Source organism: Camelus dromedarius, chromosome 20 (genome assembly GCF_036321535.1).
Source record: "Camelus dromedarius isolate mCamDro1 chromosome 20, mCamDro1.pat, whole genome shotgun sequence".
Classification (NCBI taxonomy): domain Eukaryota; kingdom Metazoa; phylum Chordata; class Mammalia; order Artiodactyla; family Camelidae; genus Camelus; species Camelus dromedarius.
In genome coordinates, this window is record NC_087455.1 from 37,869,751 (window position 1) to 37,886,355 (window position 16,605).

The 16,605-nt window shown below is 44.3% G+C and overlaps 1 protein-coding gene across 3 annotated transcripts in view; it reads left to right on the plus strand.

Moving 5' to 3' along the window:
• LOC105103246 (transport and Golgi organization protein 1 homolog) overlaps nt 1-16,605 on the plus strand; it is an 86,357-nt gene that overhangs the window by 16,373 nt on the left and 53,379 nt on the right. For all 3 annotated transcript variants that reach the window (XM_064476981.1, XM_064476978.1, XM_064476977.1), the window contains exons 3-4: nt 9,327-9,446; nt 12,290-12,416. The gene's annotated coding sequence lies outside the window, so the exon portion shown is untranslated. The remainder of the gene's footprint in view (nt 1-9,326; nt 9,447-12,289; nt 12,417-16,605) is intronic.

Here is a 16,605-nt window from a genome sequence, read left to right on the forward strand (position 1 = left end):
TGGCCTAATCATGAAAGCTTTCCTAAATTCATAAAATCTAAGCAGTGGGGTCATTCTGTACCCTCATGACTATGAACATTTTTTCAATCGACTACTCTAGTTGGAGATTTCCTTGGATGTAAACAAGAAACTGATGGTTTTCATTGATCCAGCCTATGGTCAGAAGCACGAGAATGCAGCCAAGTAAGTGAGGTCCCATTGTCAGCCTTCAATGAAAGGTGGCTTTTCTCACAGGATACCTCAGAAAAGTATTTATTTATTAGTGCATGACCATCTGACACCCAGACCAGATGAAGGCACTAGTCACCTATATTTTTAGGTTGAAAATGTAGTAGAAGTTGTGTTTTCTTCCAAGATCCTAGTGGGTTATCTTGTTTCAGTGCTCAGATGCACACACCCCACTGTGGAAGCCATTGTTTTAGTTTGCCATCTGGGCATTCAACTCTAGTCCTCAGATTTTTATTAGTCTTTGTAAGGGGACATTTCACTATTGTTTAAAATTAGAGACGTATTGGCTTATTTTATTTTATATGGCATCTGTTGAGCTAGATCAAGGAAGACTTCCAAATTTATTTTCAGCATTTCAGAGCAAGGACTGGGATCTATAATACAGTTTTAACATGCATTAAGCCTAGTATAATATTTAAAAAATTTTCAATAAAATTAGAAAATGATTGTAACAAATCAAAGGTTATTGGTGAAAAAAGACTTTTTTTGTACAAAATATGCTAGAAAAATTATTTTATTCTCTTTGTGAAGAAATCAACTTAAAATGAGGGAGTAGTTTTTAAAATCAGAATGCTTTTAAAGTTTCAATTTAATTACCAATATATATTTAAATAGAAACTGCCGTCTTAAATTTCTCAATTTTATTTTGAAAGTTACTTAAAATCTCCATTACTTTTGATAACTGGAGTTACTAATGAAGTAAAGTTGGAGAAATACTGTTTTGTTGCCTCAGTTTCCTTAAGACAATTGGTCTTTCAGAGAAGGGGAAATGGTTTTAAATGGCCCAGATTAGAATAAGGAATCCATTTGTTGTCCCTCAAGACCCTTTTTGACAATGCCTCCCTCATGTACTCTGGGTGGAGAACTGTCATCTACTCCAAGAGACACAAAATAGACTTAGCATAACTAAGAATCAACCATGCTCTACTCAGAAGATACCTTGTTGATCAAAGCCCTTGGTACTGTGCAACCCTAGACTCTTGTCCTTCTGCCAGACAATGTCTGTCTGTGGAAGCTACATCTTTCCCCAGCCCTGTGGCCTCGGTAATTGTGGCCCCAAGGAGGCAGAAGGCAATTGACCAGCAGAGATCAGGAGCTTTTATTATCTTCTGGGGTCCTCTCCACTGTGGGACACAGGTTACAACCCATCCAGGTCTGGCACAGAGAGAATCTTTCAGAAGGATTGCTTAACATCCACAGTATTTTCCACAGTCTCCTTCTTCTTATGTCCCTCTACTGCTGACAATGGAGGGCCAAGATCTGTACTGACACCCAGGATCCATGATGATGCCCCCATCTGTACAGTGGTGCCCCATGGTTCACAGGGTCACCACAGGTCTACTGCTGTGCCAAGTCCATATTGTCATCTCTGACTTTCCACCTCCAGGATTAGCACTGAAGCTTTGAGGTTCCCAAATCACCTAAATTTTACATATGGGGAGGTAGGGTTTCTAATGGGAGGGTTGAAAAAGAGAATTAGTTAGGGTAGCTGAAAGGAGCAGAAAGATAGTACCATCTTTCCTGTGTGAACTCCTTAAGGAGGATGGAGTTGGGGACAAAGTGAAACGTTTTGGACACCTTTGTGTTAATTCTAATTCTCTAACTCTCTGGCCACCTCATGGTTAATAGACCTCTTTAGTTTTAGGCCTCTGTGTTGTTAATTTGACATATCTTCTATCTACTGTCTGTCCTGGGGCCTCTGTGGCACTAAAAATCATCAAATTATATACAAATCATAGACATTCCATCAAATATCAAATTTTTTAAGCATGAACTATTTTATCAAATCTGTTCCATATGTAAGCATATGGTATGCTGGTCCCTGGCATATGTATTTTTCTACTTACAGTATTCAGGAATCTGTGAGGACTGAAGCATCATTTGAGGGAATAGTATATAAGAATGCAAGTTTCAGGCCAGTTTCTCATCCCTCTAGGGCACACATCTTGGTTCATGTTGAATCCCAAGTGCCTAGAACAACCTGGAGCCAGAAGGTACTAAAACCAGTACCAGAGGTCATTTGAAGCTGATGTTACTGGTGGTTTCGCCCCAAATTTTATTATGAAAATTTCCAATATCCAAGAAAATGTGAAAGCTTTTCATACTGAGCACTCCTACAGCACATGCTTAGAATTTGACCATACCTGCTCCATCTCACGCCTGTCCATCTACTCATCTTTGTCCATTAATTCATCTTATGTTTAAAGTGCATTTCCAAGTAAACAGCAGACATCAGTACTTCCTCCCTAACTGTTTTCTGCTGACCATTCTACAGTTACATTTCCTTCATTTCCTTTTCCATATTGCTGTCCTTTTGGTGGCTGCTATTGCTGGAAAATCTGCTCGGAGCTCTCTGGACAAATACTGTTTGCAAAAAGGAGGCAGAATGTAGTTTCAGAATCTCAGATTTATGAATATGAAAATGAATTAAAAGTCAGGTGTACTAGTTATCTCTTGTTGTGTAGCCTGTTCTCCTCAAACTTTGGTGTGAACCAGCCATAAGCTTGTTTCACTTCTCACAGGTGCTGTAGGTCGGAAACTGGGGAGCCACGTGGTTGGGTGGTTCTGCTTTGGGGTCTCATGAGGCTGTTCTCACGGTGTCAGAGCCACAGTCACGTGAAGGCTCCCCCATGTGGGCCCTGCCCAGGCTTCATGAGTGTCCCCATCACATGGTGGCTGACTTCCCCCAGAGCCAGGAATCCAAGGAAGAGAGAACCAGGTAGAAGCTGTCCTTTTAATGACGGAGCATCATTCTGCTCTTGAGAAGCAAGTCCCTAGGGCATTAGGCACTACCTTTTCAAGGGAGGAGGGTCAGAGAGGCTTTGAACATACTCAAGAACCACCATGTGAAGGCTTTTGTTAGAGTAGTGTAGCTCATCCTGGGTATGACTCCACCTGTGACCCGGAGCACCTTCCTTTGCCCTTCTAAGCCCCAGTTTCCCAGTGCGTAAACTGATGTGTGTTAGAGCTCCCACCTGAAGGACTGCTGTGAGGTGAGATGACACTGTGTGAGCTGCTGAGTCTGGCTTCTGGTCTATTGATGGTATTGTTAGGAAGTGGCATTTCCATTAAAGATAAAGACAGCAAAAACCATGGTGCCGGCATCCTTACCCAGACCTGACATGATGCTCAAGATACAGGAAGAGACTGCATTGTAGAACAGGTAGGAGATCCTGGAAGAGGTACGGCAAGAAAACAAATCTTGTGCAGCTGTCCTTTCACCCATGGGCTGCCTCAGGCAGGGTGAGGCGTGGAATAGAGCGCTGAGGGTTGTTAGGTACTCTGACCCACAAGGGCGTCAGTGAGGAAGAGTGCGCTTGGTGTAGGAAATGACAGGGTGACTGCTGGAGAGCCGTGGGACGTGCCTCCCACAGGCCCGGAGCCCTGTGCTTTAACTTGAGAGCCGACTCCAGGTTGCTGAAAGAAAAAAACAAATTGTTTAACTTTGGCACCTAGGAGGGACATGTTTTTCAACATTGCAATTACTTTTGATAATAGTATGTATTTAAAACTTCAATCCTAACTTACAATTAACTTACAGATTTTGAGATAGAGTAAGGAGACCTTGATACATCTGACCCCCTTTTTCCCCCACAGCTACCTCTGAACAGTGCCAATGAGATTTATGAGCCTCGATGTGCCCAGGGTGTGATTTTATTCTCAAATAGTACATGCTTATCACTTGAAACCATGGTAATGACTGTTTTCATTCAAACAGACAAGCCCCTGTATAAGCCAAAGCAAGAAGTGAAATTTCAGATTGTTACACTCTTAGATTTTAAGCCTTACAGAACGTCTTTAAATATTCTAATAAGGTAAGTACCAGACAGAAAGGAACTGAGTTGAAGCTGCCTTCCTGAAACTGTCTTGGAAGTTCTGCTCACATTACTGGTACTGGGATGTCTTAGAATTCACATGGCTGAGCTTCCCTTCCAACATGGGGGTGTCTCTCCAGGAAGGGGAATGGTAGGGCACTGGATTGAGTGCTCAGGCTCTGGGTTCCAGTCTTGGCTTCTTCATTGATTAATTCATTTGTCAAACATTTATTAAACTAATGTGTCCTAGGTCCAGAAGGGACAGGGCAGTGAACAGAACACATTGAGTCTCTGCTCACATCAAGCTGTTTATTCCAGTGGATAGTAGATAGATGATAAATAAGTACACACATATGTATATATAAAGGAATAGGTATGTACGTGTGTGTGTGTGAGAGAGAGAATGTGTGTGTTTTCTGTTTTCTGTAGGGTTGTTAGAGAAGCTCTATTTGAACAGAGACCTTAAGGAACTAAAAGAATGAGCCTACACAAACAGGGAATAGCATGTGCAAAGGCCCTGAGGTGGGAGCTTGTTAGGTGCATTGGGGGAACCAGCTGGCAGTACACTGGAGCTCAGGAAGTGAGGGGACAGATATTAGGAGATGAGATCAGGTAACAGGTAGGTTGGCTGGAGGAGTGGTTATACAAGATCTTGACCATGATATGGACTTTGGACTTTGAGTGAAATGAGAATTCACTGGAGAGTTCTGAGGAGACAGGCATAAAGTGATTTGACTTAACATCTTAAAAGGATCACTGCTCTAAGAATGGATTGAGGCTCTGGAATCTGGAGAAGATTAATTCTCTTGGAGCCTCAGTTTCCTTTTTTGTAAAATGTATTATTATAATAATAATGAAAATGCCTTCCAAAGGTTTTTGTGGTGTTTATGTGAGATGATTCATGTAAGGCATTTCGAACGGTGCCTGGCACATAGTACGCGCTCATTGAACATAAGCTGTGGTTAGAATAGGAACCCCCTCTGGCAGGGAGTCACTGGCCTCTGCTGCTTGAACACTCTGAGCTCCGGAGGCAGCATGGTTAGCAGACTGAGTTTTCCTGAGAGAACCAAGCTGAAGACAGCTGAGAACCAGCTGGATCTGGCTTTCTGTGCTTAAGCTGAGGAGAATACTAGACATTTGATGATTACATGGGAATAGGGTGGCCAACACATCCCAGTTTGCTGAGACTCTCTGAGAACTGAAGTGTACCCCTCAGTCCGACACATTGGTTACCCTAAATGTTCTGACAAGTAACACAGAATGGAAGGTAAAAGGCTTTTCAGTTCAGTGTATTCCCTTTCTTAGTTTCTTTGTTGTTAGAAGCTAAACAAACAAAAACATGGCAAACACTATGTATATGTATAACTTCAAGCCAAGATGTCTGCAGCAGACAAGGCATTGGTTGGCATTCTCAGTGCGTATTTCTTGAATGGAACTGATGTGACTTCAGAGTTTGCAGCTTTGTGAATTTCTGCCCGTACTCCACTCTCCGCTGCTGTGTTGGAATGAAGTGGGTTGACACAGTGAGTAGCATTTCTCAATTCATGTTAACTCTCAGAGCAGCTTTTAGGGGTACCTTCATCCCACTCTCCATTTATCCACAAATACTGAGAACTGAGTCTATACCAGAAATTTTATGGAAAATGCAGGACTTAGAATTAAATGTCTGCCTGTGTCTGGCTGTTTACCTATTCAGTCTGCCTCTTTCTGTCTTAGGTGAATAAAAGTCAGCACTGGGTAAACTGCCTATTCTAGGCATTAACCTGAAACTAACCCTGCTGATTCTGGACAGCTGGTCTGTGCATTTTTATAATTTTTCCTCCTTCTGCTCTAGCATCTGCCTTTGAAACTTCAGATTTGTAGATTCCTTGGGCTTCTCTCTCTGATTTTGCACTTAGCCTGTCACATTTGGCTTTCCCAGAGGTGCTCAGAGAGACCTTCCTCTTGCTGCTTCTGGTCCTGGGATCCTGCTGGCCTGGCCGACGTGAGGCTTGCTTGGACAGGGAAGGGAGTTTAGACTGAAATTGCAGCTGGAACGCAGTGTTTGGGACCAGTGAATGAGCATGCGTGTGGGTGCCTGAACTCCGCTCTCTGTATCCAGGTAGTGAGGCGGGGATGTGAACTCAGGTCCAGCCGACTCCTTGCTCGTAATTTGCAGGGGCCAGGTCAGACCATTGATGTGAATGCCTGTACACTGTGTCTGCACTCATCCACCTGAAAACAGTCTTTTGGGCCAGGGTTCACCAGACTGTGATGTTTTCTACGTTTTTCAGTGTGGAATAGCTGGTTTCTTGGAAAAATTTCCCGGAGAAAAGTGAGCCTTTAGTGTAATGAAAGCTCCTGACTTGGACAGTCGCACTTGCCAGCACAGTGCCACCTGCAGGCTAGTGTGAAGCACACCTTAGAGCTACGGGAGCCAAATCTGGGGGAGCCATGTTGCCCAGCCAAGAATGATTGGAGGATGTAGCTAAAATATTGACCATCAAAGCATATTCAGGCATGTTCAGTGTTTTACTGGGGGATCTTGGGATATTATTCATTTCTCATGCCCTGATAACTGACCTCAGGAAGCAAAGGGTCTTCAAAGGCCTTTCTATGTTGGAGTAAACCTCTGCCCTAGTTCTGGCTTCCTCTGGCCTGTCTGTCCTTACGCTGTGTAAACAAGTGCCTTCAACACCGTGATGGCACTTGGCATGCTGGCTTCTACCCTCACCTCCCTTCCTGAAGGTTATTGCTGTTGGTACAGGTGAATGACCTTGTGGGAGCTGGTGCTGTTGGCTTGAGGTCTGCCCTGTGACTGTGTTCTGACCCTTTGGCCTGGAGCAGTGGTGGCAAACCCAGAACCTCATCCCTGGCTAGGTGAGAGACCACCTATGTTAAAGTGATTTGACATCTCTAATTTTATGTGCTAGACACACACCTTGTGCATCATCCAGGACTCCCGGAAGTGGCAGAAATACTTACATCCTCCAGCCAGGGATTTCATTGCTTGAGACGTTGGCACAGGCAGCGGGTGCTGTGCTGTGCAGAGGGGATTGATGGAGAGCCACAGCTGTCCAGATACAATGCAGAGAGCATAGGGAACCACTTTTCCAGTGTCTCCAGCCACATGGCTGTTCCAGCTGTGATGGGCACGCTTCATGTCATACTTGGCTGGCCTGTGTGCATCCTAGCAGGGGTGACCACGTGCAATTGCAGGGCTCTGCTGTGATGCCACTGTGCATTGCCTGTTCAAATCCTGATGTGCTCTGTAAAGACATTCTCTGTGTGCTCCTTGTTGGTGATGTGCCCAGGTCCAGGACAGGTTTGGGACATAAGACAGATCATCTCATTCACTCCCAGCCCTCCAGATTGTCCAGGCCATCACACTTTGGTTCTGATTTCCTTTGCTTGTAGGACTGTGGGAGAAATGCGCACCTTCACAAAAATAATACATCCGTGAACTAGGAACATTTCTTTCCCTACGTTTTAAACAATACTGGGCATTAATATTTTTATTTTTGTCAGTGTGACAAGAGAAAAACGGGCTTCATTGTTTTATTTGCCTTCCCTGAGGTATTAGACAGTGTGTATTTATTAGCTCTTTGTCTTCATCTGTTTGACCCTTTGACCCCGTTAACCCGCCCACGCATCATGCCGTGGCAGGCACAGGAGAGCCAGGCCTGGTGACAGTGCCTGCCTGCCCCTGGGCTTGGTGAGGACAGTGACCTGCTTACTCCTGACCTGCTTGTGGTCTTTGGTTTTAAGTTTGTTCCTGGCTCCCTAGACCACTTCCTGCTCAGTTCTCAGCATTGAACTTACACTGATTCACATTCTCCCTCGCTCGGGGAGAGAGGTTTCTTATGGCTTCTAATAACCAGGCCAACCCACTACCTCTAGTCAGAGGATAAGAACAAGGGAAAATATTTGATCCTGGCTGCCAGTTCATAGTCTAGGGAAGAAACACCAAAACCAAAAAAAAATGACAATGACATAAACATCAAAAAAAAAAAAAAAAAAAAAAAAAGAGAACCCAGAAAACAAATGAGTGCCTTAAACAATAATAGATGTCAAGAGGGGTAAACTCTAGGTGAACTAGGGCTCTCCTGCCCGGTGCGGGCACGTCCAGAAGGTGAGAAGCTGGACAAGGATGAGCTGGCATTCCATGCAGCAGTTGCCAAGGCCAAGAGGGCCCTGGGGGCAAACTGCAAACAAATCTATGTTTGGAGGAAGATGTGCCTAAAAATGTAGGTGGGGTCAACTTCCTAAGCCTTTTAAGCTATGCCAAGAAGTGTGGATCTCATCCCATAGACAGAAGTCATCGTCACCTGCTGGTCTAATATGATGATCGTAGCCAGTGTTCCCTCACTGCTTGTTACATACCAGGAACTGTACCAAGCATTTCAACCACTTAGCCTCAGTCTCAGGTCCATGTTTCGGATGGATGACACTGTTGGGGGAATATGGATTAAGGGGAAAGACTGGAGGAAGGAGATTAGTTGCAATAGTTAGAACAGAGGGTATGGTGGCTGATTGTGAGGGTGGAAAGAAAAAGACAAATTTGAGAGAAATTAGAGGCAGAGTTGACAGGGCCGGGCAGGTGAGGGGGGTCTGGGATGACTGCCGGATTGGCTTGGATGAATATTGCATGAAGCTTTTGTGGTCTGGGAGAGCATAAGAAGACTGAAGTGTTTTGCACGCACCCACTTGGTTAAACACCCCTGTGGCACACTTTTGTTGAGTTAAAAGACGTGGGTTTGAATCCTGTATTCCACCATTTACTGGGGCTGTGGTATTGGACCATGGCTGTCATTTACAGTTGAGGGCTTATGTAACCTTTCTGGCCTCAGTTTTCTCAATGACAACGTGAGGATAACCCTAGCCTGAAGGAGGATCGGAATGACTGAGTGGCGTGTGAGTGGTAATGATAAGGCAGAGTGCTGGACACTTCGTGGGCCTTTACCACACGGGGCCTATGTTATCCCTACAGTGGAATTTTCTCTCAGTGCCACCACCAACAACACGTTTGGTGATGTGCATGCTGTAGTGTTTCATGTAGAAGGAAATATATTGCCAGGAATGAAAAAGTAGAGCCGAGTAAAGGTGTTCCCAGGAAAACCTGAGAAAAGAAATTTTGATTTGTCGTCTTTAGTCATATAGAGCTGACATTTTCCAGAATCATCTGTGTCCCACATTTTGTATGTGCCTTGCCTGGGCGTACTGCACGGCCTCATGCATAACCATTTAGGATCCACATGTATACGGGCCAGCTTTATCTAGTTAAACATGTGGTTTTCATTGTAGGACCCCAAATCAAATTTGATCCAGCAGTCAGAAGAAAATGATCTTGGAGTCATTTCCAAAACTTTCCAGTTATCTTCCCATCCAATACTTGGTGACTGGTCCATTCAAGTGCAAGTAAATGTGAGTATAAATATATTTTCTGGGGGGAATGTTAATATGATTTAAATAGGTCAGGTGGGGGAAATATCTCCAAAGTCGTTTATTCAGTGAACAGAAAAACATTAATCTGAGCATCTAGACAATTCAAGTGGTTTATTTTTAATTTACTGTTGCTATCAATGGGTTAGCCTTTATTATAACATATTTGAGGTTTAATCATTGTTGCCTTTTTATGTAATGTAACAATTGAAGATTAAAACACTTCACCTTTTAGTATGAAACTGATTAAGTGATGTTTATTTTACTTACTGCATGCATTGAGTATTTTAAAACAAAGTAATGAATACATAGCTATTATATGGCAAATTTTATGTCCCAGAATGATGACTTTTGATGAACGGTTGGGCTAACCTACTTTATCTTTACTTTAAAATCTCCAGTGACCTTAAACGGCCACATCAATCTCTGTTCCCCAGTCTTTCCTTCTCCCCAGCTCCTTCACCATTTCCTGTGTTTGCTGCCAACTCCCCTAGCTCTGAGATCTAGCAGGGCAGGGGCACAAAAACCACCCATCCATTCACCCACCCACCTATCCATCCATCCAACCCACTCATTCATTCACCCATCTGTCCACCCACCCATCCATCCATCCATTCACCCACCCATCCATCCACCCTCCATCCATCAAGTATGTGTTGAGGTCTTACAGTGCCATGACATACAAGGAGGCTAAACATGTGATCTCTGTCTTCAGAGATGTGGGAAGATGGCTAATGTGACAAAGATTAAGTTAAACATGGGTAACAGAAGAACATGAGGTCGTGCAATAGCAGAGAAGTTGTGAGGTGCTGAATCCATGAGGCTCATGAGGTGCCTCCAAGACTCAGGCCAGCTCGGGATAAAGAGGATGTGCTGTAAGCATGAGGGCCTGTGCTTTGGGGGCCAGAGGCTGTCTTTGTGGCCAGCTCCATTCTCCTATCTCTTGTCCAACCTCTAAGGTGTTGTTCTCTAGTCACAGTCTAGACTGAGCACATTGGTTCAGCTGAATAACCTCCATCCTCAGAGTACTGCAAGGAGCTCTGCATGGGTGGCTGGCCCCCATGGATGGGTCATTGGGTCAGGTGTCCATGGTTGGTCCATTCAGAGGCCACCTCTACTCCATGACCAGGCAGGACAGTCTCTCAGGCCCTGAGGGTGGCAGCCTTAGAGGGATTAATTTGTTCAGTGAGTGGTACACAGAATATGTACCAGAGGAGAGAGGATAATAGTGGAGAAAGGCTGGAAGATGTGAGATTGTAGGTTGAAAGATTAATAGAATTTCTCATGTAGTAAGTTTTGGATTTGACCTGTCATACTGCTTTAGTAGGAAAAAAAATATAATGCTCTTAATGAAATTTGGGTGCTTGCAGAATTAAAAATCATTCACAAAAGCTGGTCCTTGCTCACCTCCTTGGTCTTGTTAAATGCCACCCTTACCCTTGACCTCTGTGCTTTAAGGCACAAATTATTCCATAAGTTTCTTATTTTTTCTTTTCCACAAGTTTCTTAAACCCACACCTATCTGTCTGATCCCAGAGCCTTCCCACGTGCTGTTCCCTCTGCCTGGAATGCTGTTTGCTTGCTGTCCTCCAAGCGTTGTCTGAGGTGGCCCAGCCCCACTGGCATCTCCACCACCCTCTGTGCTTCTCTTGGTCTGTGCTTGTCACTATTAGTTGACAGGGCCTGATAGAGAGTCTGTGTGGGGCCTGTTCTCCCTGTGTCTTTGGGACCTAGTAGCACAGGACTCTGCACAGGCACATGTCAGTATGTAGTAAATGAGTTTATGAAAGCTATATAATCATCATTTGTCTTGAACTAAACATGATGTCCCCTTTTCCACATTCTGTAAACGTCTATCCTTTGTGAAGACAGGCATATCGATCAGGAACTTATTAGTGGTGATGTCATGTTTTTTCCTTCTAGCTTTACTGAGGTATAATTGACAAAATTGTAGGATACTTAAAGTGTACAAGGTGATGATTTAATACACATGTGCATTGTGAAAGGATTCCTTCCAGGGGATATAATGTTAAGGCACACAACAAAGGGAAAATAAGCTTCTTTGTTTAAAAAAAAAAAAAAAGGAGTCCTTCAGTGGCTATCAGAGGTCAGTATAGTCAAAGAAATGAGAGGACCCAGCCCTGAGCTGTGGTTTTTGTCTTTCCTTGACTCCTGCACAGCATTCAAGGATGATACACACACACACACACACACACACACACACACACACATATAAATAATGTGTGTATGTATGTATATATATATGATTAACTTTTCTTTTAGCAATTAATAATGACTATGGAAGAAGTATGTTAATTAAATAGTCACCATTATGGCCTATATTTTAATTTCCCCAAGGCAGTGACCATTCTCAGTATAAATCTTAGGAAGGGGAAATATTTATTTTCAGGAGAGTGTTTTGAAATCCCATTTTGTCTCTAGAAAAAATACAGAATGATCCTAGTATTGCTACCGAAGGACAATGCATTAAAAAAAAAAATACAGAACATACCAGAGCTTTGTTTTGTGGTTACAGTGCAGATACTCAGACTGGCATTTTTTCATTCCCCATCCACTAGATCAGGAGAAGACTCTTTTAGGTAAAACACACTTGATTGTCCCCTTGGTATTTCTGTAACTGTAACTTTATAGAATAAGAGCCAATGAATTTTTTTAATATACTGTTAACCTTTTTGGGTTACTTATATTGTTTTGAATTTCAAGTATTGTTTTTCACCTTTAGGCTTTTTAATGACAAGTAATTATTTTGATCGAGTAAGATTTATAGGTTTTTTTTTCTTCTTTTAATCCCCTTTATTGTGCAGTGTATGATGGTGGAGCAGATAAGACCTGCCCTCAGGGATGCAAGACACAGCCTCCTAGCCCAGGGCAAGCCTCACTGCCAGCTGGGAGTCCTGGTACTGGACCCACTACAGCCACACGTCCCCTGGGGTAAGTCACCAGGCTGAAGGGGGGAGGCAGGAGGCCCTTCAGAGAGTCCACCCAAGGTGGGAGGCCTCAGCAATGGAAGAAGGCAGGGAAGCAAGCCACACAAACTGGCCTCATCCCCAAGTCCTGAAGGAGAATCCTCTGGAGATGCTGCTAGCCCCTGCCTGCCTGGACCAGTATGTTCTGCTGTGGGGAAGGTAGAGGGAGGCAACCATGATCTTCCAATATGAAGTGTCCTCCGGGAGGTCGGAGGCTGTGATTATTTGGTGGGTTCCCAACACCCCAGGAGGCCGTCACTGCCTCTGAGTCAGTGAGGAGGTGTAAGCTCCCTCTTACTCATTGCACATGGTACCCAATTCCCACTGCACTTAGCACTTCTAGGTAAACCTGGGCCCCGTCCCATGTCCCCAAGGCCTCTTGTGTATAACCCCAGCTTTTCCCCCAGGAGCATGATGTAGTTTTAAGAAAATGCACTAGACCAGAAGTTTGGGGATCTGAATTATCTTCCTATGCAGTAACAACCTTTGTGACTCTGAGTTGGGTCACTTACCTCCACATCCTCATCATGACATCTGTGGTTGTGAATACCAAACAAGAAATGAAAGCAACCCCCAAACTAGGCAGCATTCCAGAAAGGTGAGATGGGTAAGGATACCATCAATAGCCACTTTAAATCGTAGGAGATAAGGGGCAATGGGCAGAGCACCCCAAACCTGAGAAAACCTAAGCCACTGCTATGAAATAGGTTACACAGGAAGGACCTGCTGGGGACACAGAAAAACCTCAGCCCGGGCAGAAATCATGTCCAGGTTTTCAAACTTCCTGTCTGGAGTTTCTGTTTATGAGGCAGGCTGTTGGCACCCGGGCAAGTCAGCTTGCACGTTCCATACTAGGTGTCACTGCCAGAGCACAGAAACAGGGTGGTTTCACGCAGATCAGAGGTCTCCACTGCCCACAAAGTGATGACCCCTTTGGCAGAGATTGGCCACATGCCCCTCCTCCCAGTTTCATTTCCAAGTATGTTTTTACAGCAGAGGGGAGGGAGCTTCCGGATGGTAGATTGATATATTTAAGTGACAGCCATTGTGCAGAATTTTTAGAAATCACGCATGTGGCCATTTTATTGACCTAAACTTGGCCTCAGAATATTTCTGCGAGAGGCAGAAGGAAAGGGAGGTGTTGGGTGGGGAGAGCTTTATGGCCCAGCAGGAACACAGGGTACCTGGAAGCAGAGGGCACCTGGCTGAAGACTGAAGGATCTCTGATGATCAGTCACAGTGGAGCTGAGAGCTGAGCTCAGTCAGGAAGCCCCAGCTGGGCTGTACCCCCAGGCCAGCAGGGCACCCTCATCTTTCTAGGAGAAAGGAAGGAGGGTGAAGAAGAGGCCTGGTTTTTCCCAGTGTTAGGATCTCCATCCTGAATCCCAAAAAAGGAATCATGAAGGTGTTTTAAGAGCGTTCTCCCCGCAGCCCAGAGAAGCCCCATGTCCTGCTCACTTCCTCTTCGCCCAGAGGCCCATCCTGCAAGGTCGGGTGAGAACACACTCTCACCAGCTCCTGCAGTGGTAGGAACCAACTTTATACAGAGCAAGATCTCATTTCTGCCAGGGACACAGGAAAAAAACTGGGCTGACTCAGTGCATCAGAATGTAAGTGGGTGGGAGGAGGGGGCTGGATGAATACAGCTTATGAGGACAGTCAGTCCCAACCATCCCCTCCCCTTCCTGCACTCTTCTTTCCGTGGTAACGGCCTAGTGTGATGGTTCTGCTAGAAGGTGGTGCTGACCCAAACCTCACGGACATCACTGGCAGCACCGCTCTCCACTACGCTGCCTTGTTTGCAAATACTTCAGTTACAGCAAAGCTGCTTTCCTACAATGCCAATATTGAAACAAGAAACAAGGTATAATAGCTCCACTAGCTTTATTTACAAAATAATTTGAAGTACAGGGTCTTTTTTAGCTACAGGTGTTATATTTATAGTATGAATACAATACTTCAGGCCCTGTTACATGGAAACAACTCCAAAGCCAAAGCCAGGGCTAGAGAAAGGTGGTGCCCACAGAAAGGGCAGAGCTCTGTCTCCCAGCCCCTCCTCTACCCTGGAAGGAACACCGCCCCATTAGGAAGTGCCTGGGAGTAGGTGGTAGCTCAGAGTCCACAGAAGATGAAAGCCTGGGGGGAGTGAAATGATGGTGGGGGCTGACTGCCTGCGGAGGCAGAGGTGCTACTGGCATGGGTGGAAGGAGGAAGGAGACCCAGTACCCAGCAGGGGAGCTGGGTGAGTGCACCTGGGCAGGGGAGGCAGTAGGCCACAGGCCCTGAGTACCCCAGGACCCCCAGTTCTGCGATCAGGGCAAATGAGGTCAGGTCATGTTTGACAGCCAGCAGGGGTGTTCACTGGTGCTGGTGGCCACACGGCCTGCCGTGTACACCTTGGGGTCTTCCACGCTCAGCCTGGTGCAGCTTCTCAGCGGGGCTGTGGCTACATATGGGGAACAGGTGATGGCGAAGCTGGTCTTTCTGCTTTTGCTCCAGGACATGTTACCTCCTGCTGCTGCAGCCCTGCCAGGAATGCCCTTCGCTGACATAGTAGGTGCAGTTTTACATATTGGAGGCTCGGGCACTCCCTGAGTGGAAATATTTGGAAAGAACTTAATTGTCTGAGATTTCACTTTAAATAATGAGATTTCCATTGAAGCATGAAAGGTACAGCTTTCTTTTATTTATTTATGGCAGATATTTATGAAAACATTGCTTTTGTTGCAAATAAAAATTCTTTTCAAATATTTTTCCCCACTCAGATTTCTTTCTGATTAGCATAAAAGTAGAAGAAAGCAAAACTTGTCTTGGAAATAGACTTTGTGTTAATACTCAAACAAAAACATCTGACAATATAATCAAAATCTTGCTGCTGTGGATAATTTCCTGTTTTATTTAAAAAATGATTTATATAAAAGTGATTTCTCTCTCATTGCCCAAGGCTTAAGAGGGAAGAAAGAAACAGACTGGAGAGAGCAGTTGAAATATGCAGGCCAGTTTGGAAATTGGACAATTGGGAATTACCAAGAGGAGGTTTTTGTTTTTATTTTCCTTCTCCTTCTGTTTATGTAGGTGGGCAAGCTGCCTTTCAGTTGTCAGGGATAATCATTCTCATTTTGGGAAAGAGAGGGAGTGAATTGTAAACTTGGGAGAGATCAATTTTATGAGGACTCTAAGGAAATCACACTGGCGGTGAACAGGTGATGATTAAGTGGAAAGTAGGAGAGAAAGACAGATAATTAACTGGCCCAGTGTCCTATGCTGGCATAAACAGCCACTGAGATAAGAGTCTAGACTTGGCTTTCAAATCTAGGATGTCTTGATGGGAAGTAAGGAATGCATAGATAATAAAATCAAGTTGCTTCTGAATTGACTAGCCCCTGTTCTACTGCTGTTTACCCAGGACAGTGAAATGCAGTTTTGTTAAGTAACTTTTATCTCACAACTTTCTTTGTGAAAATCCTCAAATGAGAGAAGGAACTGGCTACATGGGTAAGAAAGACTGCAGTGGTCGGTTGTCTCCTGCATGAGTTCTTAGCTAGAATTGTGCTGGTGAACCACAATCACCTGGGAGAATTTACAAAAAATTTACAAGCCTAGGCTCCACCCTCAAGATTTTGATTAAATAAATCTGGTAAGGCCTGGACCATGGATATTTAGAAATAGTTCCTTGAGATTCTGATACAACCCTTGGTTAAGAACTATTGAATGGATACGTGTAATACCTGTAAATTCACAGATCTCAAAAAAAGCCCTCTCTTTAGAAGAGTGGGAGATTTGACAGATGCTACTTCCTTCAGTGCTCTCCTTTCCAGCCACATAAGCCTGACTTTTATCCCGTCTCTACTTCTGTGCTTGACAAGTTAAAAGGAATATTATTGGCAGTATCTGTGGGCTTGAAGAATAACTCCTTTTTCCTTCCAACCACTGATCATTCAGTGACACTCAGACAGTCTTAGAAATTGGCTTATGGTGAATGATTTAATAAGTAGAGCCCTTTAAGTATTTTGCACCTTTTGTTACCATCCAAGTCATTGGGCCAACAGGGTTTTCCTGACTGCAATCATAGTAAATCATGGCCTTTCTTTTGGTTAAAGCTGTGTGGTAGACTCTTGGAATATATCTGTTAGATTCACTGAGTGCTGGCATAA